The sequence below is a fragment of the Calidris pugnax genome, unplaced genomic scaffold, assembly GCF_001431845.1.
Source record: "Calidris pugnax isolate Ruff unplaced genomic scaffold, ASM143184v1 scaffold28, whole genome shotgun sequence".
NCBI classification, from domain to species: domain Eukaryota; kingdom Metazoa; phylum Chordata; class Aves; order Charadriiformes; family Scolopacidae; genus Calidris; species Calidris pugnax.
Window position 1 is genome coordinate 12,120,338 of NW_015090842.1, and position 6,450 is coordinate 12,126,787.

The 6,450-nt window shown below is 36.7% G+C and overlaps 1 long non-coding RNA gene across 1 annotated transcript; it reads left to right on the plus strand.

The window, feature by feature from the left end:
• Window positions 1–1,093: 1,093 nt before the first annotated feature.
• LOC106888217 lies at window positions 1,094–5,741 on the plus strand. Its single transcript, XR_001412069.1, has 3 exons — window positions 1,094–1,218; window positions 1,821–1,856; window positions 4,941–5,741. It is a non-coding gene; the product is annotated as an uncharacterized LOC106888217 (long non-coding RNA).
• Window positions 5,742–6,450: the final 709 nt, after the last annotated feature.

Consider the following 6,450-nt stretch of genomic DNA (forward strand, 5'->3'; position numbering starts at 1 on the left):
AGAGGGCTTTCTCAGAGGTTCATTTCAAGTGTAAGGAATGGGCTTGCCGGGAGTTAAGGACAATCACAAATCTTACCTTGTACTGCCTCAACTTTAGGGTACGTCCTTTGATTTAGGATAATAATGGGGGATTTTCACGATGAGTATATAAAAATGTTTTCAAAACAATCAACACCACATTTTTGAGGGTGAAAATATGACGAATATTATTCACTTGGCTCAATGCCCTAATGGGAGGCCCAGATCAATGCATTATTGAAACCTTTGTAGATTATAACAGGCCCTAGTGAATTCAGTGAATATATTTCCACACACTTCAGGTGGGCCAGCTCTTAACCCCAGATACTCTGAGCCTTAAGCTTTCAGCTTGATCTGAGCAGGCACTCTAGATTTCAGTGCATGCTCAAGAGGTAAGTATTTAGCTGGTGTGCAAATCTGGGCTGAAGTAAGCTGCCCGGGCATCCTGCTACCAATGCTGCTGTTTTACACGGGTGCATTATCCGTGGTAAGAGAACTAATATACAGTACTGTTTAGTTTCAGTATTGACTGAAAGGAAATGGTTTGATAATGAAGAACATTGTCTTTTATGCATATGTGCCACCTGGACTCTTTTTGTCTCCTTTATGAGTAGTTTATTTTGACTTGCTCTCTTTACTTTCGTATTGATTGAAAGGAAATCGTTTGATAAAGAAGAACATTGTCTTTTATGCATATGTGCCACCTGGACTCTTTTTGTCTCCTTTATGAGTAGTTTATTTTGACTTGCTCTGATTTTATCTGTTATAAAATGTGTACTTCTTGAGAAACATTAAACAATAGTAAGTTGAATTTCATGCACGCGAAGGGTGTGAGTAGGTAACTGCAGGACAGCACCTCCAACCCTCTTCATTCACCAAAGCATCCTGCTGCCGTGCAGAGCAGGGGGAAAGTACCTCTGCGGTGGTGATCTGCATTTGAAGACATATCTGGAAATGTTCAGTTGACTTCATTTCATTTAAAAAAGATCCCGGTAATGCAGCGTTGTACATAAATTAATCTGCTCCTACTATACTCACAGAACACTTATGTCCTTCTGTCCCTTTTTACCTTTAGCCGTGCCAGAGGAGTGCCACCAGCACATACAGGAACTGTGGTACCTGCTGCAGGAACCAACACCTCCGCTGATGCCATGGTTTGGAGCTCTGTGACCATAGACTCTGGTCTACTCAGCTGGAGAGGTCGGTCACGATGTCTCTGCTTGTCCACGCTCTCTTCAGCCTTGCAGGGAGGCAATTCTTTGGCAGAGCCCCTGCAAGGGCTGCTCTCTGCAGCCTCGTGGAGTGTTCAGGCTTTTATAGTATTTGCCCTAGCAGCCTTTCAAAGCATTTGGAAGCTCGAGGCAGTTTCAAGAACTACAGATTGACTTACAGTATGGGATATAGTATTTTCACTTGCGTCTGAAAACGCTGTTGTGTGGCCAAAAATTAAATCGCCAAGAAATCACACATGGTTCACAACACAGCTCTTTGATAACATTAAAAGTATATGTAATATTTTGAAATCACTGGCCAATTATTTCTAATAGTTTCATGATAATTTATGTAGAGAATCTCTCTGTTGGATGTGTTCCTGCTTTGGTCTAAATGTATTTTTGAACACTCTGTCAAACATCCCCATTTGGCACCTATTTTGTTTCACTGAATTTCTTTAGTATGTCCAGATCTCTTGCCAATGTATTTGCGGAACATATTTTGACAGCTTTGTCACCAAATTTGTTACTTCTAGTGTTTGGAACGGGTATCAAATTGTGGATATTAATGTGTGTGTTTCCTTTTGGTAGAGACTCAACTGGATAATACCTTTGTCTTCTCTGATGGTGAGTATAATAAAGTGAGCGAATATATATTTTTTTTTTACTCATTGCAAATGTTATTAAGATTTAAAAATTACAAATCTGTTATAAATGTATTATTTGGTTTTATGTTTGCAGATAAAAGCATCTTGAACAGAATATGCTTAAACTTTAAAAAGTTGTGATCTTAACATTCCTTATTTACCCAAACTTTATCATAGAAATAATACAGTAGTTCCTTCCTCACTGTACGCACACACACATGTGTTTATATATATACATGTATACTTTTATTTCAATATGCTTGGATTAACTAGACTATTGAATTTCAAATTGTTGTGCTCACTTATAAAATAGTCTTCCTATTGAGTTCGTTAGAGCTGAATGAAAATGGTGTGTTTAAGGCTGATCATAATCTTTTCCATCATGTTTTTCTTAAGATGACATTTCCAGATTAAAAGAGATGACAAGATAATGCATGTTGAAATATAAACGTCTGCTTTGTGGCTCTGAGGCAGCGGCCAGAGCAAGGGCTTCTGAGCTGGCCCATGCTGGGAGCCCTCTTGGAGGCAACACACCGGGTTGTGTTGTTTCCAGCCATGTAAATCCCCGCTATTCCCTTGAAACGAGCACTGCCCACGGCCCTGCACCAGCTCATTCTCCACAGCCAGGCACAGCACGGGGTGAGGACTTGCCCCTTACAGCCCTGGTGTCCTGAGTGGCCAAGCACTGCCTTTGACCCTCGTTTTTGCTGGTACGGAGATGGTGATTGCCCACTGCACGGCTGTTGGTAGCCTTCACCATCCCTGGATGTGTGGAAACCTAGCTAACACCCTGAAACTGAATGAATGAACTGGATATGTATGCTGTTTTTCAAATATCGTCCAGAGAAATAGGCTGGAAAGATTTAATTAATTAGTTACCTTTGACAGCGGAGGCTAAATGTGACATGGAGGACGTATATTTTAGAATTCAGTTTAAATAAGGCTTAGTGGTTGCCATAGCTCCTGATTATTTTTGCTCTGTTGTGGATAGCGTAGTAGTTGGTACTACTTTTGGTCACCCTTAAAGATAATCTTGGATGTGGAGCACTGTGTGGTTCTCAGTGACAGCACTTTCTCTGAAATGGCATTTGCCCCCAGGAACAGTAGAAAACCTGTGCCTGCTTCTAAGGGCTCCTTTTTAGGCCGCTATCTAGCCTTCTTTAAAGGATGCTATTCAGTCGGCATAGAGCTCTTTGATTTTTTTTTTTTTTTTTTTTTTTTTTACTGTTGGCAGATAAGTTGTTTACTGTGCTGAATAATATGTATCAAATAGGAAATGGATCTTGAAACAGCTGGTTTTGTTGCTGATAGTAAGCCCTCCTCTTATTTTTGAAATGTAAGGATTGGTTTTAAAATGTCAGCAAAAATGGATTAATGTAATTATGTTGTATGAATCTGAAATATCTGTAGAATAAAAACCAGATTATTTTTCAAAGGGAGTGTCACGTTACACCTTTAAGATCTATACCTTAATTTCAGTTACCTGTGCAAACTTAGGTATTTCTTTTTTATTTTTAGATGGTAACTGCCCCGTCAGTTCTATAAATTGAACTTAGATTTGAACCAGAATAAAATTTTTTTTAAATGAAATTTTATTTAATGTCTTACACAGAACATGATATACAGTACGAATGGAAAACATTTCCAATACATTTTAGTTTTTAATTCCAATTCTGTGGTCCTATGCAAGAATATCTGAGTTTTTAAGCAATTTCTTCCAGCTTATCTGGACACAGACCACAATCAGGACACAGGCACAATCAGGGCATGAGAAGCTCTTCCTCAAAAAGAAATTGCATTAACTTAAGATGACAAAAGCAGGATGGCTATTCTGTGTCTGTACTAGATATAGTGTATACACTGCATTTTTTCGGGTAAATTATTTCTCAAACCTGAAGCCCAGCTTAAGTGAGGGCAGCAATCTTGTGCCAGCTGCCAACATTCTCCGGAGAAATAGGAGCTATAGGCCATAGAAATGGCCTGGTCATAACATACTTTTCTTGCCATTAGAGAAGAGAGTAACATAATAGCTGCTCTGCTAGTTTCATAATACCAAAGAATTTCCTACAAAATAGTGGAGTCCAGGGCAAGGTGTGGAATAAGTTAAAATTATAAAGAACAGGCTGACCTGCCATTGATTCAATTTTCTTTTTGGTTGGAAATTCTGCATTATAAAATATATATTTTGCTTGTTAAATTTGATATTGACTTCCTTTGTTCCATGGAAATTCTGAATTTTTGCTTTGTGCTTGAACATTTTTCACACAGTGATAACAAAATATAAATCAAACACCCTAATCCAGACAAAGTAAATCATCAGCTGTTCTGCATAATTTTGTTTGAGTGTTAGTAGAAGACTAACTCTTCCAGACAACTTCTAACAGATTGCTAAATACGCAAACAATTTGCTTATTGGAGGTGATATTTATCAAAAAAACTCAGAAGAATGCATGCACTGAAATACATTTATGGTCATGTAAAAAATGGATTGACCTGTTGGAGACGGACCTTAGCTCCTGAGGAGAAATGAAATGCTTTGGAAGGTTCCATGAAACACACGACATTATTGTGTATATATAAGAAGTAATAATGTCATCTGTTTTTTTCTGTTTCCTGTTGATTGACTTTTATAGCTTGCAAACATTATGCTGGATTGTAAATTGCAATAAATTTAATCAAGAATTATTTTATTCAGCCTACTAATGAGAAATAATAGCGTATGTATCAATTAGACATGTCAATTTGTGTGAAGAAATAGATTTACAAAGGGATAGTAGGTAAAAAAAAATATCATTGGTATCAATTCACTTCATTATTTTTAATTTGCTGTGAATATTGAGTGCTTCCAACATAAAATCATTCCTCAATTAAAATAAAACAGCTGTACTCCTATCAGCTTTTCCTTGCTTGTTGTTGCTTACAGATTAGCAGTTGTCATTGGCTTCAGTCTGATGTCATTTCATTAATTTCCAGCCATAAATGGGTAAAAAAAATAAAATAATAATAAAAATCTTTGGCTTGTCAATGTACTTAGTAACATATATAATTTTTTTTTTTTTTTCAGATTTCACTGAAAGGGCAGAAATACTGCAGCCACAACATTTAGTGGATATCTGACAAAACCCCGGCCACTTCTGTTCTCCAGCGTCAGCAGAGCAGTAGAAGTTGTGAGCCCTTTATTCATTTTGGCACTTTTTTATTACACTGGATTCCTTCTTTCCCCCCAGGCGATTTCTAGTAAACTAGATCCCACAAATGTGTTACAGTGTAAAGGAGAAAGATGAATTCTGAATTGGATTGGTTTGTAGGTTGCTTTCATTGTAGGATCTAACGAGCCCCTCTCCATCCTTTATTAGCAACTCTGTGCTCTTGTTTAGTTTTCCAGGATAACACTGAGCATGTTTGTGTTTCTGAGTGACGTATGTAGCTCTGTGGTTGTCCTTATTTCTCTTCAGATAGATCAAAAGACTGACAATAAGAGTACATTTATAGGGAAGCATAGGAGTTGCAAAAGTTATTTCTGCAAGCCCAGATGTGAAAATGTGGTGTATAATTTCTTCTGTTAACTTCTATTTTTCTAGTAGTTAAGTTCCTAATGGTCTTACAAGATTTTAAACTGGTCTACCTTACCTTGTTATCATCTAGTTTTGTTTAATGGAAAGTTAAAAAATATAGATCTTTGTAAAGGTGTGGTATATAAGATGTAAAAGGCATGCAGGAGCAATCAATAATTACGTGGTTTATATTTTAATAGAAAATAATATTCTCTCTCAGATGACTGTGGTTTCAAGAAATAAAGGTAAGCTGTACTTCTGATTATTTTTCCCGGCAGCTGGTGTTGTAGGTTTCAATACCTTTAGATCCTACTGACGGAATGCATTTTACCATGGTGTATTCTTATTATTTTTTTGTTACCAGTGAGAGCTTTTTGATAGAATCCCTAAAAGAGAATTCATGTCTGTAGGGAGACTGAACACATGGGATCTGAATCCTAGTTAATAGTGAATTCTCTATTAAAAGAAGTAAAAGCTTATGAATATTTTCCTTAGTTCTGAGAGCGGAAGCTGACACTAGCTTGTATCAGAGAATTTTAACTAATGATTATTACAATGCTCATCTGCTAATTTGCGTCTCGGTAACTGGAATCAGTATGCTAAATATGTGTGAAGTTTTTAGAGCTCCTGATAAAATTTCAACTAGCCAAAGACTTATCTGCATTTTGCTATTATTGAAATAATAATAAATATCAGTGAATGTATTAACTATATTTCTTTTTATGAATTCACTGAATTTAAGCAGAAGATCATTGCATAAGCTGAACACATCTTCAATTTTTGATAAATCTAGGGTGTTACCATTTAATGCTGAAGACTTGTTAAAAAAAAGGCTATGTGAGTTTAATGCTATTCTTTTGAATAGGTACCTACATATTTCAAAATTCAATAAGAAATGTTGTTGAAAATCATAGACGTGCCTAATATATAGATATGCTATTTGTAATGTATAATGGCATCTACACTGGGACTTGAGCTGATTAATTTATCCCAGGCGATATATCTGTGCAATGTAACGCA